Source organism: Bubalus bubalis, chromosome 21, assembly GCF_019923935.1.
Source record: "Bubalus bubalis isolate 160015118507 breed Murrah chromosome 21, NDDB_SH_1, whole genome shotgun sequence".
In the NCBI taxonomy this organism is placed as follows: domain Eukaryota; kingdom Metazoa; phylum Chordata; class Mammalia; order Artiodactyla; family Bovidae; genus Bubalus; species Bubalus bubalis.
In genome coordinates this window covers 27,691,305-27,710,724 of record NC_059177.1, presented here as the reverse complement: position 1 = coordinate 27,710,724, position 19,420 = coordinate 27,691,305, and the positions used below count along the sequence as shown (strand labels likewise).

Genomic DNA, 19,420 nt, shown 5'->3' with positions numbered 1-19,420 from the left:
ATAATGAATCAATTCATCTGAGCCGCCTGAACAAGTGTATTTGACAATCTGGTATTGCCAATACTAGTTGATGGCACAGCACCCCTGGTAACAGCACCGTAACCAGGAGAGTCACCAACCTACAGTGCTTTCCATCCCAACAGCTCACCAGGCTCTGAGTCATCCCTTCTCTGACATGTGTAAAGGTTTCCTGGCTAAGTCAATTTCCCCTTTGTCTCATCATTGCTTATTCAACTTTTCCAACAGCATCATCAGCTCCAATAACGAAGGCAAAAATGAGGCTACCTTGTTTTTAGCAGATCTCTCATGGCATGGCAGAGTTCTAGAACCCAGCAGATGCTTAGGAACTGTAGATGTGTAGGTGAGAACACAGAAAACCAGAGACAACCCAGCAGAGCACGGTGCTTGTCTGAATCTTCTTCATTCTGAGCTCATGTCCATATTTCTCTTTCCTCATCCAATACCTTGATTATCTTCTTTTCCCTGCCTCTTCTGTCTGGCTGCATGTCCTTTTGGGTTCTACGCCATATCCTGCTTCTTACCATAATTATAGGGTATTTTTTATTTTACCAAAAATGTGCTGCTCATTACTTGTCAAGCACTGGGCTAACAAGTCTTGCCCATAATACCTCAGTGTATCCTCCTAATAAACCTGTGAGTTATTATGAATATATCAATTTTCAAGAGAAGAAAACTGACTTAAAAGACTACCTAATTTGCTCAAAATAACATAATTATCAAACTGGAGAAAGAGAAATCTACTCTAGTTCTCTCCAACTCTAGAGCCCATGTCCTCTAATCCCCACTCCAACTTGGAAATTTGAATTCATCACCTATTAGATGAGGAATTTCACTCATCTCACACACTAGCAAAACAATGCTCAAAATTCTCCAAGCCAGGCTTAAACAGTACATGAACTGTGAACTTCCAAATGTTCAAGCTGGATTTAGAAAAGGCAGAGGAACCAGAGATCAAATTGCCAACATCCGTTGGATCATTGAAAAAGCAAGAAAATACCAGAAAAACATCCACTTCAGCTTTATTGACTATGCCAAAGTCTTTGACTGTGTGGATCACAACAAACTGTGGCTAAATCTTCATGAGATGGGAATACCAGACCACCTAACCTGCCTACTGAGAAACCTGTATGCAGGTCAAGAAGCAACAGTTAGAACCGCATGTAGAACAACAGGTTGGTTCCAAATTGGGAAAGGAGTATCTCAAGGCTGTATATTGTCACCCTGCTTATTTAACTTATATGCAGAATACATCATGTGAAATGCTGGGCTGGATGAAGGACAAACTGGCATGAACATTTCCGGGAGAAATATCAATAACCTCAGATATGCAGATGACACCACCCATATGGCAGAAAGTGAAGAGGAACTAAAGAGCCTCTTGATGGAAGTGAAAGAGGAGACTGAAAAGCTGGCTTAAAACTCAACATTCAAAAAATGAAGATCATGGCATCCAGTCCCAATACTACATGGCAAATAGATGGGAAAACTCTGGAAACAGTGACAGCCTTTATTTTTTTGGGCTCCAAAATCACTGCAGATGGTGGTGATGGCAGCCATGAAATTAAGACACTTGCTCCTTGGAAGAAAAGCTATCACCAATCTAGACAGCATATTAAAAAGCAGAGATATTACTTTGCCAACAAAGGTCTGTCTAGTCAAAGCTATGATTTTTCCAGTAGTTATGTATGGATGTGAGAGTTGGACTATAAAGAAAGCTAAGCACCAAGGAATTGATGCTTTTGAACTGTGGTGTTGGAGAAGACTCTTGAGAGTCCCTTGGGCTTCAAGGAGATCAAACCAGACAATCCTAAAGGAAATCAGTCCTAAAAATTCATTAGGAGGACTGAGGTTGAGGCTGACTCCAATACTCTGGCCACTTGATGCGAAGAGCTGACTCATTTGAAAAGACCCTGATGCTGGGAAAGATTGAAGTCAGGAGGAGAAGGGGACGACAGAGGAGGGGATGGTAGGATTGCATCACCAACTTGATGGACAGGAGTTTGAGCAGGAATTGATGATGGACAGGGAAGCCTGGCACGCTGCAGTCCATGGGGTCGCAAAGGGTCGGACACGACTGAGCGACTGAATTGAACTACATGAGGAAGGCTAGATGTCTCATTCAGAGAAGGCAATGGCACCCCACTCCAGTACTCTTGCCTGGAAAATCCCATGGATGGAAGAGCCTGGTGGGCTGCAGTCCATGGGGTTGGTAGGAGTCAGACACGACTGAGTGACTTCACTTTCACTTCTCACTTTCATGCATTGGAGAAGGAAATGGCAACCCACTCCAGTGTTCTTGCCTGGAGAATCCCAGGGGCTGGGGAGCCTGGTGGGCTGCCGTCTATGGGGTCGCACAGAGTCGGACACGACTGAAGTGACTTAGCAGCAGCAGCAGATGTCTCATTAGATAATAGTCTATAGCCTTCTAACAGGGAGAGACATTATCCTTTGTCATAACCTCCATATGTAAGCATTTTTTAGAGTATTTTTTTGTTTGTTCAACACTTATAACAACACGATGAGTTGGATTAACTTATAACAACATGGGGAAGTGGGTTCAGAAAGATCAGGTGACTTACCCAAGTTTGTACAATTCATAAGCAAAGGAACTCAAATCCCCAGCCAGCCCTGTCTAACTTTAATCTACTATACTTGGATACCTTTATGGGTCCATCAGTCTCACTTAGCCAGACCAAGCGCAGGATTGATGCCAAAAAGCAAACAAACCAAAAGAGATTCTCCAGTGTGCCCAATTTCCTGCTTCACTTTAGAAAACCAGCATGCTGGGCTGATGTTCCTAACTTTAGGAGAACGGGGTGGTTTCCTCATCACCTGCTATACTGGAGTGTTGTTTGCTCCAATTCTGTCCTGGGCTCTGTGCAGATTCTCACAGAGGAAGCCATGTGGACACAATCAATAACCAACTCGCTTTTCCATATCAGACTTGACTCCTTGTGTTCTCAGGAGTACCACCCAGTTAAAACAACTCTTTCATGAATGCATGCCATCTAAATCTGCCCTGGGACTTGGTCCCTTGGTTTTCCTCTGGCACATCTCCAGTCTGAAGAAACTACCCCCTGGATGGTTTGGTATCACTGCTTTACTGCAGCTTCTGAGACTCCTCTGAGGAGGGCTAGATTTTATTAACAGTGTCCATCTAGCAAAACATAAGTGGGATGACAACACTTTGATTGTGCTCAACTTGTGATTAAGGAAACTTTGAAAGATCTGAGTAATTGTCCCTTTTAAAAGCTATCTACTTCCAGCAGGATTTTATCTATACGCTTTAACTGGCATCAGAATAGAAGTTAAATAATCATAATCATTATTTTGCAGAGAAGAGGAAAGTAAAGAAATGCTTTATTTTCTTGAGGTTGGCAGGCCTTTGAGAAAGAATTTCTTTCTCCTCTGTCACTTCTATAAAAAAGAAAAATCTATAAAAATCTTGTCAGGGAGAGCATTTCACATCCTTTTTGGCTATCCTCATGGTTTGAAGTGGTGGGTAGGGATTTAGATACAAAATTCCCCTGGATTTTAAGGCAAGTTCTTTCAGTTACACTGTAAGAATTGCTTACAAACCTGGTGTCTAATACCTGTGATATAAAGGGCATTGTTTTCCAATGTCATTCCCTTTTATCACTTTTAATTAGACAAATAACAGGCATGCTCAAAAAAATGAAATGCAATTGTTAACTTCAGCCATTTTACAAGCCTCTGAATTTCTCAAAAGGTTTTTTTTTTTTTTTTTTTTTTTTTTTAAACAATCTTGAAAGCGATATTGTGTGATCAGGTATTGCTTTCTATGGATTTCTCCTACACTCTCATGAGATCCTTGGGGCACTTAAAAGTGACCCACTCATCTCCCTTTTTCTCTAATTTCTCATACAGTGTGGCTATTACTGGAATTTGAAAAGGAGTCTTGCATACTTCAGGGCTTCTCTGGTGGCTTAGACAGTAAAGAAACCACCTGCCAATGCAGGAGATGTGGGTTCAATCCCTAGGTTGGGAACATCCCTTGGAGATGGAAATGGCAACTCACTCTCGTACTCTTGCCTGGGAAATCTCATGGACAGAGGAACCTGGTGGGCTGCAGTCCATGGTGTTGCAAAGAGTCAGACATGACTTTCTGATTAAACAACCACAACCTGCATACAGTAGACAGCCTTACTTTAGCCATCCAAGGCTGAGGGTGTGAATAGCAGATGCACGTTCATTACTGCAGCGTAGACCACTGATTAATAACTGGCACTGGGGCCAGGCAGATCCAGTTTCCAAATTCTGCTCTGTCACTAGCAAGCTATGTAACTTTGGGCAAAGCCCTGGATGACTATAATGCTCAGTATCCTCATCTATTTTGCCAAGATAATTATAGCCCCTTTGTAAAAGTGCTTTTCTGCACAACAGAAGCTCCATAAAAATCAAGGAATATTGTTTGCTTTGTTTACTTTTACATCCTGGTGCTGAGCACAGGGTGTGGTGCATAGCACTCAATCAATATTTATTTAGAACAATGAATACATAATATTATATCAATTTTAGTTAATTCATAAAGTACATAATCACTATCATTTAATCAAGATATTAAAATATTAGTGATAATATTTAATGACTATTTATATTTGATAATGAATAAAAATTTATTTAGAATGAATGAATAAATATTCATTATTTAGAATAAATGAGAGATGATAGTTTTTAGTATAGTTGCTAGTCTATTAAGGCCCAATAAATAGTCAGTATTACTATTATTTTTTCCTCCAGGAGTTTCAGATTGGTCTCACACAGACTAAAGAGGTCACATAATTGACATCCCTTTCATTCTTTCACCTGGAGCTTTATTCTCTGTGTTTCAAGTCTTTGTGAGTTATGTTTCAATGACAAATGCTAAATACTTCCTGAGCACAATCATTATGTTCAATGTCAGCAGTTATATATAAAAAATAGGTGAAAAGCATGTTTATATTTTAAATGGGAAAAATAGATGCTGACACTTCTCACCTTGTGAAGCTTTAATGATTCAAATAATTTCTTTATTGGGATTTTAACAGCTAACATAATGGAGGGCTTTAAATTTTCTTTGAATAAATAAATTCCTTACTCCAATTCACCTGTTTTTCTAATACTGTTTCATTTAGGTTCTACTTTATTTATAAAAGATTTGCAAAACTTTACTGAAATTTAATGGGAATTTCCCCCTATTTAGTTAGCTACAATTCAGATCTTTACAGAGTTCTCATACTCTCTGATTCACCTCCTATGTCCTATTTAAGTTCTACTCTCTGCTCACAGAGGAATGATTCTGTACCAATCCAGAGGCTTCAGTTAACTAGCAGTGACCAAAAGTGAGTTGAAGGCAAGGTGATGGCTGGGAGAAGGGATGAGGGTTATGAAGGTGTTGGGGGAGTGAGACAGGTGGAGAGACTCTTTTCAGTCTGGCCCTCTCCAGAGAGAGACAATAGCATTGGATCAAGCTTCAGACACCAGGACTCTGCTTCTTAAAGTGTATTAGGAAGAGCCCTCATCAAGTACCTGTTAAAACTGCAGATAACCTGGACCATAGAGCAGGCATTTTGGGATACAAGACAAAAATCTATATTTTTAAAGTAAGTCTTCATGTGGATACCTTCAGTACCAAAGTACACAAACTTAAGACAACCTAGATGAGTGCTGGGACTTGTAGCCACTAGATCCCAGACCCTTTTAATAGAAACAATTTTGTAACACTTTCTTAGTTCTTAGATCATCAACAGAAAACCTAACCTACCCATTCAAACAGTGCCAAAAAATCCACACACTTTTCTAAACGTAATAAAAACTAGAAATGAAGCAAAAGTAATTTACATCAAATCAACACTTTAATATTTAATTGTTCATATCCAACTACGCCAGGAGACAATGAAGCAGTTTGTGCTTGCATTCAGACACGATAGTACCCTGACTATTAGAGCAACAAAAAATGTTGCTCCAGGTATGTTTTGCTGGGAATTCAAAAGTTAAGGCACCCCTGCCATTAGTGATAGAATTTTCCAAAATTATGAACAACTCTTAGTAAAATTTTGAACGAAAGACCATCTTCCCTAAAACTGCATTGTGGTTGCATTCTTGGCAAAATCAGCGATATAAAAACGGTGTTAGGAAGACTTTGTAGATCATATGGAGTTATTTTCTTAGCTCAAATAATTACAAACAGGCTTTCAGTTACAAAACTGTCCAACGAGACATTCGAAGCTCATGCCAAATGCAGAATAATCACTTACTGTGTGGTTTCTCTCTCCTGTGCAGGAAATCCAACACCTACGGCTCCCATCTTTTAAATCCAAGAAGGATCCCCTTTATACACCAAGTTTTGTAACAACCCCAAACAGTCCTTCCCTCAGTTTGTACAATCCTCTCACTTAGAGCCACTGAACTAGAAAGCTATGAACCAGGAAGAGACATGAGCGAGCAGAGTGCAAAGACCTGTCATTCGGCCCCTGAGCCATGACTGACCAGTCTCTGCTCAGTGTCTATGAGTCACCAGAGATTCAGGGTGCTAAGCTCTTTATACTCAGTAAGTCCCTTCCTTGTCATAAAAATCCTTTGAAGTAGGTTTAAAGCCCTTAGTTCGCATAAAGAAACTGATATTTGGAGTTAAACAGTCTGTTCAAGGTCCCTGGGTGGCATGGTTGACACCTGAACTACAGTGTCTGAATTGAAGGCATGGTTTTCCCATGGCACCTGCCACTGCCCGGAAAAAGGGAGCAGTGCTGACCATCAGCAGTGCCAGTCTATGGTGCAAGAGTCCAGGGGTAAAAGAGCAATGGGTGTAACTTGTAGCAATGAATGTGATAGCATTTAAGGTTGGAACTGAACATCAATAACAAGGTTGGAAATGGACATACTTCTCTTCACTAAAACTTCCATTTGTGGGCCTGAATGAAGTTAGACAGGAGTGTCCTCTGAATTTAGGGTTTGTTGTTTCTGGGGTTGCCTTTATACACCCAAGTGTCCAAACTCTTACAGCATTACTTGGGCTTTAGGGTGGGTGTTGGTTTGCCAGAGGGTCTTCTCAGTATCTGGTCCACCTGCAGCTTGACAAGTTTTTACACCTGTCCCTCAAAGGGCCTTTTCTCTCTGCTTTTGTTCTTGCTCCAAAGATAAGACTCTTATTTGTAACTTGACACTTGCTTGGTCCTGATGGTTGGGGCAGAGGAAGGGTATACCCTGCCTTTCAAGTTCAGCATCAGACTAAGCAGATGCTGGTCTTCGGCTGGCCTTTGCTAGCCTCCTCTTAATGGCTTGCTGGCTTTCTCATTTGCCATGAACTGAGTGCTCAGATGTCATGTCTTCTTGAAAATGCTTGTTTGTCTTTAGATTTCAGAAGATGGACAGTTTTCTGAAGGGTTCAGGTAAAGTTGTGAGTTGGGTGAGTATCTGATATTTTTTAGTATAGTGGCAAAAATGGAAGGGAGACTTCTGCTTTCTACATCCTCAGTAGAGGTGAAAAATTGCTTTATGAGAAACATGAAATATTTCAAATGATCACATGCACATGGATAGAACTTGAAATGCTGCCTAAGAACCCAGTGTCAAAAAATAGTCCTTTGGGCTACTCTTTATCCTCTACATGCTATAACTCAGAAGGAATTATTTTTATTTAATTCAACTCTTTCTGGTGTTATTTCTTCTATTATTTAATTGGTAATGCTGCCAAATACATGTATACACAGATATTTCTTGATTAATTAATTTTCAGTTCATTTCAGCCACTCAGTTGTGTCCGACTCTGTGACCCCCAAGGACTGCAGCATGCCAGGCCTCCCTTCCATCGCCAACCCCCAGAATTTACCCAAACTCATGTCCATTGAGGCAGTGATGCCATCCAACCATCTCATCCTCCGTCATCCCCTTCTCCTCCTGCCTTCAATCTTTCCCAGCATCAGGGTCTTTTCCAATGAGTCAGCTCTTAGCATCAGGTGGCCAAAGTATTGGAGTTTCAGCTTCAATATCACTCAACATCAGTTTTTCCAATGAACACTCAGGACTGATCTCCTTTAGGATGGGCTGGGTGGATCTCCTTGCAGTCCAAGGGACTCTCAAGAGTCTTCTCCAACACCACAGTTCAAAAGCCGCATTTTTTGGCTCTCAGTTTTCTTTATAGTCCAACTCTCACATCCATACATGACTACTGGAAAAACCATAGCCTTGACTAGATGGACATTTGTCAGCAAAGTAATGTCTCTGTTTTTTAGCATGCTGTCTAGGTAGGTCATAACTATTCTTCCAAGGAATAAGCGTCTTTTAATTTCATGGCTGCAGTCACTATCTGCAGTGATTTTGGAGCCCCCCAAAATAAATCTGTCATTGTTTCCACTGTTTCCCCATCTATTTGCCATGAAGTATTGGGACGGGATGCCATGATCTTCGTTTTCTGAATGTTGAGTTTTAAGCCAACTTTTTCACTTTCCTTTTCACTTTCATCAAGAGGCTCTTTAGTTCTTCTTCACTTTCTGCCATAAAGGTGGTGTCATCTGCATATCTGAGGTTATTGATTTTTCTTCCGGCAATCTTGATTCCAGCTTGTGCTTCCTCCAGCCCAGCGTTTCTCATGATGTACTCTGCATAGAAGTTAAATAAGCAGGGTGACAATATACAGCCTTGACATACTCCTTTTCCTATTTGGAAGCAGTCTGTTGTTCCATGTCCGGTTCTAACTGTTGCTTCCTGACCTGCATACAGATTCCTCAAGAGGCAGGTCAGGTGGTCTGGTATTCCCATCTCTTTCAGAATATTCCACAGTGTATTGTGAATCAATAAGGTCTAATCAATTTTAGACCTTATCTATTGATTACTAATGTGACAGATGAGGACTTAGCTCAGTAATACAATATTCTACCTCCCTTCCCTAAAATATAACCATATTTCTAGATTTAGTTTCTATCTCAGCAATATTTGTAATTATAGGCTTTGTACTTTGATTCCACTTTTATTTATCATTTCATTCACTACATATTGCTTTGGATCACCCTGTTTACATTAAGCTTTCTGATCACCTCTATTTCTTTCCAGTTTCCTCTCATCCTTCTCTTTTCCTTGTTTATCTGTACCCACTCAAATTATTTTTTAGTTTGTGTTTTTCAGAACCTTAATGAAGATTTTCTTTTTTTTTTTAATGAAGATTTTCTTGTTTTACAGGTAGCATGAATCCAATCATTGCCAACCAATGAGCAGGGATTGCATTATTATGATGTTGCAGATATTTGCTACACAGTCAAGTAGTGTGTTATGACTATATTTCATTTCTTTTAGAAGTTTTGATAATTTCTATTTGTCATTCTTTCTTCAAGCATCATCTGCTTTTAATGCAGCCTATGTTCTTCTAGCATCTCATGGGTGGTACCAAGTCAACAACTGCCCTCTCGATTTCCTGAATCTTTGGCTTCAGGAAAGATTATAGTATTGTGCATACGTTAGTTCCAGCCTTCCAATTTATCCCTCCTCCTGGAAACCATAAGTTTTTTTTTTTTTTTTAACATATGTGACTCTATTCTTGTTTTGTAAATAATTTCACCTGTGCCATTTTTAAAGATCCCATCTATCAGTACAGTTCAGTCGCTCAGTCGTGTCCAACCCTTTGTGACCCCATGAATTGCAGCACGCCAGGCCTCCCTGTCCATCACCAACTCCCAGAGTTCACCCAGACTCACGTCCATCAAGTCTGTGATGCCATCCAGCCATCTCATCCTCTGTCGTCCCCTTCTCCTCCTGCCCCCAATCCCTCCCAGCATCAGAGTCTTTTCCAATGAGTCAACTCTTCGCATGAGGTGGCCAAAGTACTGGAGTTTCAGCTTTAGCATCATTCCTTCCAAAGAAATCCCAGGGCTGATCTCCTTCAGAATGGACTGGTTGGATCTCCTTGCAGTCCAAGGGACTCTCAAGAGTCTTCTCCAACACTACAGTTCAAAAGCATCTATAAACCATATCATATTATATTTGTCTTTCTCTGTCTGACTTCACTCAGTCTGACAATCTCTGGATCTGTCTATGTTGCTGTGAATAGCATTTGTGAGTTTATAATGGTATCCTCATTGTAGGGGGTTTGTACACTTCAAATTTCTTTACTACAGTTGTAATGGAGTCTTGGGAAGGGGAAATACATAAATGCATGGACTCAGTCATTATCCTGAATCATATACTATGGTACTGTTTCATGAGCTTGTCTGGTTGACATCCCAAGGGAAGACCAGAAAGCGTTTGTGTAGAGAGATGGAAGCAATCTGAAACTGTGTGCCATAAATTAGGCAGAGATACTTGTGATGAGCCTGGTAGGATGTAATGAAGTGTTGTTTCTTAACTTCAGTTTCAGAGTTCTCAAAAATCTGTATTTACTGCTCACATAAGAAGACCTAGACTATGTGCTGATAGTCAGAATCCTGAAGGAGACCAACAGAGGCATATGTATCAAGTAATCTAGATGCATAAGAGCTACTGGAAACAAGAAAGGGCACATATACAGGGAGCAGGTCGTTCACCATTGGATCTACCCATCCCAAAATAAAAGCAAAAATAAACAAATGGGACCTAATTAAACTTAAAAGCTTCTGCACATCAAAGGAAACTATTAGCAAGGTGAAAAGGCAGGCTTCAGAATGGGAGAAAATAATAGCAAATGAAGCAACTGACAAACAACTAATCTCAAAAATATACAAGCAACTCCTACAGCTCAACTCCAGAAAAATAAATGACCCAATCAAAAAATGGGCCAAAGAACTAAATAGACATTTCTCCAAAGAAGACATACAGATGGCTAACAAACACATGAAAAGATGCTCAACATCACTCATTATCAGAGAAATGCAAATCAAAACCACTATGAGGTACCATTTCACACCAGTCAGAATGGCTGCGATCCAGAAGTCTACAAACAATAAATGCTGGAGAGGGTGTGGAGAAAAGGGAACCCTCTTACACTGTTGGTGGGAATGCAAACTAGTACAGCCACTATGGAGAATAGTGTGGAGATTCCTTAAAAAACTGAAAATAGAACTGCCTTATGATCCAGCAAACCCACTGCTGGGCATACACACTGAGGAAACCAGAAGGGAAAGAGACACGTGTACCCCAATGTTCATCGCAGCACTGTTTATAATAGCCAGGACATGGAAGCAACCTAGATGTCCATCAGCAGATGAATGGATAAGAAAGCTGTGGTACATATACACAATGGAGTACTACTCAGCCATTAAAAAGAACACATTTGAATCAGTTCTAATGAGGTGGATGAAACTGGAGCCTATTATACAGAATGAAGTAAGCCAGAAAGAAAAACACCAATACAGTATACTAACGCATATATACGGAATTTAGAAAGATGGTAACAATAACCCTGTATACGAGACAGCAAAAGAGACACTGATGTATAGAACAGTCTTATGGACTCTGTTGGAGAGGGAGAGGGTGGGACAATTTGGGAGAATGGCATTGAAACATGTGTAATATCATGTATGAAACGAGTTGCCAGTCCAGGTTTGATGCACGATACTGGATGCTTGGGGCTGGTGCACTGGGATGACCCAGAGGGATGGTGTGGGGATGGAGGAGGGAGGAGGGTTCAGGATGGGGAACACATGTATACCTGTAGTGGATTTGTTTTGATGTTTGGCAAAACTAAGACAGTGTTTCAGGTTTAAAAATAAAATAAAATAAAATAAAAAAAACAACTGATGAGGTGATAGGGCTGATTCATGTTGATGTATGGCAGAAACCAAGACAATATTGTAAAGCAATTATGCTCCAATTAAAAATAAACAAACTTAAAAAAAAACTGATGAAGTGAGTCTTGATAGCAGACAGATAATATTTCTTTCTGTTAAATTGGATGACAAATTTATAAGCCCTTTCACCTCAACTACATCTAGTTCCTTAGCTCATCTATTGCCTTTAATGGTCACTGGACACAAGTCGATCCCTTAAGAAAGGCACATGAGTAGAAAAGCCTTGTCAGCCACGGGGACATGAACAGTCACCCGTGGGGCTCATTCTTTCCATTGACATTCCGAAGATATTTATTGAACAACTACTCTCTTTTCAACACATCCAATTAGGAGAATCTTGAACAAGTTAAATTCTCATTGAGTATCTAATTGCTGTTCTGTGAAATGAGGGTTAAAATAGCATATACTTCACAGAATGGATATGTGAATGAAGTGAATTTATTCTCATGAAGTGTGCAGTAATGTCTGAAATGACTAAATGCTTAGCTACTTTTATTATGAAGATTAACCAAAACACCTGGTCTTGAGGATCTCAAGTAGGAGAGAAATATATATGTAAACTAATATTGCCATTTAAGTATAAAATAAACTATTTGCAGGGAAGGAATAGAGACACAGAATAGAATAGATGTAGAGCATGGACTTGTGGATGCAGCAGGGGAAGAAGAGGCTGGGACAAGTTGAGAGAGTAGAACTGACCTGTATACACTACCGTGTGTAAAATAGATAGCTGGTGGGAAGCTGCTGTTAGCACAGGGAGCTCAGCTCGGTGCTCTATGATGAACTGGGGTGGGGGGGGGGGCGGGTAGGGGAGGAGTGGGAGGGAGGCTTCAGAGGGAGGGGATATATATATATATAGTTGATTCATATTATTGTATAGAATAAACACATTATAAAGCAATTATCCTCTAGTTAAAAAAAACAGGTGTTATGAACATTAAACAGATGAGTTAAATAGAAAATAATAATAAGATGGTAGATATAAGCCTAAATATGCCAATAATTATATTAAATATAAAAATTAAAAGACAAGATTGCCCAAGTGGATGAAATAACTCAAAAATGTAATGCTTAAGAGATAAAACCTTACATATAAAGGATGCAGACAGGTTGAAAATAAGAGACTGGAAGAAGACATACCATAAAATGAGTAACAGAAAGAAAGTTTACAGTCAAAGAAGTATTTCTTCTTCATACCTAGTTTTGCAAAGGTGAGTGCTAAGGAGCTGGGAGAGTGACTCAGCTTTCATGAGCCCTGATCCAAGCTGGATCTTCCAGGTGCTCCCATTTCCCAGTCGTGGGAAAGAAGGCAGAGTGTGCCTTCTTTGTACAGAGTTAACACTCACCATTTTCAGGTTCCAGGCACAGAACACCCATTACTTCTGCTCAAATCCCACTGATTGCACCTTTATCACATGGCTACAGCCAACCTGTAGGAAGACCACAGGATCTAGTCACTCTATCAGCAACCATGTACCAGGATGAATTTGTGGTGAGGGACAATTCTTTTAGAAAATAAAGACCGTTACATTTCCCTCTTAAATACAGGAAGGAGAATGGATATTTCAATGTCCCATTTTATAGGAGAAGAAATGGGGTTTCAGAGAAGTTCCTCACAGCCACGCTCACATAGCTAGTAACAGTGCATGCATGTTAAGTCAGTTGTGTCCAAATCTTTTGTGATGCTATGGACTGTAGCTCGCCAAGCTTCTCTGTCCCTGGGGAATCTCCAGGCAAAAATACTAGATGGAATTGCCATGCCCTTCTCCAGGGGATTTTCCTGACCCAGGGATGAAACCCATGTCTCTTATGTCTCCAGCATTGGCAGTCGGGTTCTTTAGCACTAGTACCATCTGAGAAGCCCAGCTAGTAAATACAAGGCCTCAAATCCTTGGCTGTTCAATTCCAGGGCACTTGCTCTTATACAGCCCCCTTAACTCCTTTCCACATCTTTTCACTTATGCATCTCTCAGTTTCTCACCAAGTTTGGGAGAAGATTTGAAAGCCAGGAGAAAAACAGGACAACAAGAGAACCCATCAAGGTTAAGAAAGAGCTCATCCAATCATACAGTCCACCAAGCACACCACAGGAATTACAAAGAGCAAGGCTGTTGGCATCCCAATTGGGTCCCACATTGGGTAACACTTTTCTGGCCTGGGGAATACAAATCCAGTTCAGACAAAGAATGATGTACACCCTACTCTCTCCACTTTTTGTGGGAGACAAATTATGCAGAAATGTAGCCAAGATTCAAAGAGGAAATTTTCCTTTCTTATTTCACTATTATTATAATAAATTCATTTTTTTAGAAGCTTTATCATTTGGAAAGCATGGGGAAAAACAAAAAGGAAATCTGTTCAATCAGAAAGAGCATATTGAATTATTACAGAAGAAAGAGCCCTCAAATTTTGAAAATATCCAGAAATTTCAATTTAATTCCAAAGTAGTGACAAAAGTGAAAGAAAGAAGCAGGAGAAGAGAAAAGAAAAAAAAAAAAAAAAAAAGGAGAGATGAGGTGGGAGAGGCAGGGGAAGGGAAGAGAAGAGAGACCTGTCTTTCTATCATATCCTAGATTTCAAACTATCTTGATGTGGTTCACCAAATTAAAACCAGTAGGTTTTCCTACAGACTTTTGTTGTAGTGATTCTTATATTTCAAGTCTCCACAAAAGTCCCTAAATCTGAAAATACTCCATGGATTATTTTGGTTGCCAGGGAAACTGCCTGGATTTGAATGACTCTCAGTGATTCCTGAAGACAAGCCCTGGCAGTTAGAAGGGCCCATGGTAGTACTAGTCTTCAAGAGCCACGGCTCAGCACCATCAGTCCTCATTCTATTTCCATATCCAGCTACTTGCCTCTCAAATTCTCTGAAGTCTGAACTTTTTCTGGGAGGCAGGGCGTGGAGGGTACATACACTGCAGGGCTGTATTATGGCATGATAATTCCAGTAATTTACAAGGGCCTTAATTGCACACTCAGGAATCTTCTGTCACCAATTTTGCTTTTGGTTGGATTTATTTTGTACTTTTTAAAGCACATCAGCATGATGTCACAACTAAGAGATAATCTGAGAGAATAAAACTAAAGTGGATGATTGAAGTAGTAACAACTATTTGCTCTGTGTCTTCTAAGAATGATATATTTTAGTCATTATTTATTTAGTCATGCTTAGTCATTATTTTTTCATTATCAGTATAAGTAAAAGTCACTCAGTTGTGTCCGACTCTTTGTGACCCCATGGACTGTAGCCCACCAGGCTCCTCTATCCATGGAATTTCCCAGGCAAGAATACTGGAGTGGGTTGCCATTTCCTCCTCCAGCGGATCTTCCTGATCCAGGGATTGAGCCTGGGTCTCCTGCTTTGCAGGTGGACTTTTTACCATCTGAGCCACCAGGGACTCTGTTCTTAAAATCAGCCATAGAATACAACAGATTAGAGGGAAATGATGAAATGATTAAGTGACAAAATGTAGGTGGATATGGTTACTGATCTGTAGGTCTAACTGATTAAAAACAAAGCCAATATCCATGAAGGCCCTCTTGGGGTGCGGGGATCAAAACTCTAATGTACATATTTATATTTAAATTCTATTTGTGTTAAATTCTCCAGATGTTGGTTTTGAAGGAGCAATGGAGAGAAGAATATTTTATTGCTCTGAGCTTGTTCTATGAATTCAAAGATGGAAAATGTTAAAATTACATTGGTTAATTAAATCAGATGAAGGCAATGTGGCTCCAAATACTTTATCATGTAACTGCTTAAGGGAATGAATTTCCTCATCAGTGAAAGGTGAGAGAAAGGTTAACTTTCTAAGTTCTTTTCACTCTGAAATACTATGATTTTATCCAGTTATTAGGGGAAATGGCTATTTTAGAAGCAGCTATTAGACCCAGGCATGGCTTAAGTATGGCATAGGGTGTGTGTTTTGTTTTGCTGCCCATAATCAACTTGTCCTTCTTCTAACTGTACCTTTTCCTGTTTTAAAAAATCTTTTCTTCAAATTGCAACTCCTCTGAAACTCATTTAAGGCATATCCAGTGGATTTAGCATATATATAGTAACTGACATCCCTAGTTCCTCAGCCCAGATTTGTTCCAATTCTGTGATGAATCAAGCAATCTGTGTGAGGAAGCCTATGGTCCCTCACTGACAGGCCTACTCAGAATTCATATCCTAGTGACAACAATCAGGTTACCACTTCTAGATGTCCCAAATGGAAAAGACCCTGGAAATAATCCAGTCTACCTTCTCAGATCCCAGTTTAGGGAATCTGAGGCCCCCAAACATTAAGAGACTTGCTCAGCAACACGGAACTAGAAATGACCAAGATCTGGGCTAGAACTTGGTTCTCTGGCTGCATGATCAGTAAATTACAACCAGATACATAGGTTCATAAATTGTCAGGATTACCACATCCATAAATCAGTTTTAACACTTAATGGAAGTGTATTTTTCTGTACTCATCAAGTCATCTTGCTGAGTTCAATGGGCAAGAGAAGTTCAAAATCATCAAGACAACCTTTAAATAATTTCAAGTGAAGATCATACAATGAACGCTCCTCTGAAAGCTTCAGTCTCTAAATGGCAAATCACAAGAGCAATGAACTTCTTTAGTTTAGCTCTCTTATGTTCCATTTCTTTATCTGTAAAATAATGATAATAATAAATTTCCCTCAAACTGTATAAAACAATACAAGTCAGCTGCTTAGCACAGACCTTACTGAACCTCAGCACTCTGTTATGATCACTACAATCATTACTAATGCTAACGGTATTATTGCTTCCTGACTAAACCTGGGGAAATGTCCTTAAATAAACAACAATGCCTAGCTACACATTCTTTACTTAACAATAACTAAAACACGTTTTTCTTGCAATTGGCTTAATTAGTTAAACTCTTATCCAAAGAATGTTCTAGTACAAATATAAGGATGCCCAGAATCTCTGTTGAATTGCATCATTCAAGCTTGATTTAATCACCAGTGTGAACTATCTCACTAAGCCAATCTAACCACCTTTTATTAGAACTGCATTGACAAAAGAGAAGAGCTTGTGCAGCACTTCTGTATCTTTACAATTTGATGAGTTTATTTTGTTGACTTTTTTTTTTTTTTGTATAAAAATGTTTTCTTACATACTTTCTAGTCACTAAGCGGAGGGGAAATAAAAAGAAAATGGAATTGTTTCGTAGTAAGATTGAAAGGAAAGTATGTCTAACAAGCCTTGGAGTCCCATAAGCATCAATGCAAAACATGTCTGGTGATAAACACACTCGGTTATTCTTGAATAACAAGAGGGGTGTGCAATTTAATTCAAATAAATAGAAAGCATTCAGTCTACAGTTTAAATGCTATGTTCTTGGACACCAGAAACCATCAAAATGGTCCCTCTTGACCCAGATAGGAAAACAGCGCATTCTTTGGGTGTAAAAACAAAAGTTAACATCTTTACTTGTGTCGTCCAGCTTAGCAGCTCTTACAGTGAGGCCTTGACAGGAAGAGTCTAAGTCCTGAACCCATGAAAACGTTTTCTGAGAAGCCAATTGTAGTATGTTTTCCTCTGTGGTCTCAGTGGAATATAGAAGAAGAGAAAGAAAGGGAGGAAGAGAAAGCTATTCTCTAAAAGGAAATGGAGCAGAGATCTGTAGAAATGCAAAACTCCACAGACATATTCCACGTGGTTCTGATAATGAGAATTCAGAGGTCTGGTCCTTTGATTGTTGAGCTTCCAAATTATGAAGGCCCCTCTTCCCTTGACTAGAAAAATAATGTAGAAAACTGGAAAGATTGAAGCATTCTCCAACCACCCAAAATAACCAATGTGATTATTCTGGCATATGCCCTTGAAGGAATTTTTTTTACAAGTCTACAAAATCATGACAAACTTTCATATTTCTTTGCTTGCTTTTAAGTAATTATCATGATAATAATTTTCCTACAACATGGTTTCAAAGGCTTCTTATTACCACCACTGCTATCAAGATAATTCAAAGTACTCTCATCTTTCACCTGGATTGTGGTCTCCACGCTTCTGCTCTTTTCCCCTTTTAGTCCCCTTTCAGCCAGCCAGAGAGATAGCACTTAAACCTATGTCAGAGAGCTTCCTCTCTGCTTAGACAGAATCTTTCAATGACCATGGCTTTGCATTACACACAAAGTAAAAGACAAAATTTAATATGCCTCCCTAAACATCCTCAGCTTTTTTTTTGTCCTGACCTCATATCTTATCAGCTTTGGCCTCATTCATTCTACATCAGCCACACTGACTGCTGTCTCACCAAGCATGCTGCTGTCTCAAGGATTAGTGAATTAGCATGTACTGTCCTTCTGCATGGATATTTTTCTTCCAGACCTACCCGGCTCCCTTCCTTCCTTTAGGATTTCACACCTGCCTGTTCCTTACTGTGACTTTCATGGTCTGCGTTATCTAAAACTGCAGTACATCCCCATCTACCTTTTTTTTTTTTTTTTTTTGGTTCAAGTTGTGTGAAGGACAACCCAAGAGATGCTGTGGGGAAGCGAAACTGGGGAGGGAGGGGCTATTAAGGAATATGTTACTTAGAGGGTCAATGCTGTGGGCAATTGGGAAGAATTTATTGGGAAGCCCCTGAGAGACTTCACTGCACATGCCTTGGAATTCTTCCTGAAGTGCCAGGAAGCTGAGGTGTTTATCTACTCACCCAAGCTCTTTCCTTGGGGCAGATGGGACTTTTAACAGAGACACACAGGAAGCCATCTGCATGTATGGGGACTGGCTGCAGATCTCTCTGGGGATGGGCGTGTGTGTGTGTGTGTGTGTGTGTGCATGCACGTGTGTGCTTGGCAGCAGTAATACACAATTAACATCTCCTAACTGGTGGTCCTGTCTCCGGGTTTGCTCCCTCCCTCTCACCCCCATCTACAGCTCCCAAAGTAATGCGTCTAAGACACCAACTAGATCAAGCTATTCACCTGTTTAAATCTGTCAATGGCTCCCCACTGCTTTCAGAATAAAATCCAAATTGATTCTGTATTTCACCACTCTTCAAGCTTCATCGCTTACTCATATGAGGCTCCAGGCAACCATACTACTAATAACTCTAGAGTATCTCTCAAACCACACTCATGAGGCCCCCAAACACAGCAATCCTTCTGTCTGAAGCCCACTCATAAATGGTTAACAATCGTTTACTTGTTCAGCTACTACATGCTGGGCTCTGAGCAAGACACTGCAGATGCACTCAGGAAGAAACCACAGCTCTCGTCTTCAAAGAGTCGCTGTCAAAAAGCCTACTTCATGCATTTTCTCTTTTTATGTCTTTTTCTCTCAGCACTTAATTATCTAACATACTATATTTGTTTTACTTATTTATCTTGTTTATTGACTTTCTCTCTCATTAGATTACTGATTTTCAAAGAGAGAGATTTTAATTTGTTTTCTTGAATCTCCAGGGTTCAGAATGGCACGTGGCACATCATAGGAGAGGAGCCCCACAAATATTCATGGAATGAGTTCTTTATGAAAACTAGTTAATGAATGGCTTCATAGTATTCACTTGTGTTCAGGTACCATACTTTACTAATCACCTACTTTTGGTCACTTAGTCTGCTTCCATTTATACTTTTCCAATAAATGACACTTAATGAACCTCTGTGAACATACA

General features: G+C 39.8%; 1 long non-coding RNA gene across 1 annotated transcript in view; it reads right to left on the bottom strand.

Moving 5' to 3' along the window:
• Positions 1-13,120: 13,120 nt before the first annotated feature.
• The window catches only part of LOC123331005, an 81,775-nt gene continuing 75,475 nt past the window's right edge, over positions 13,121-19,420 (bottom strand). Inside the window, exon 4 of the long non-coding RNA XR_006640439.1 lies at positions 13,121-13,204. This is a non-coding gene — a long non-coding RNA (uncharacterized LOC123331005). The remainder of the gene's footprint in view (positions 13,205-19,420) is intronic.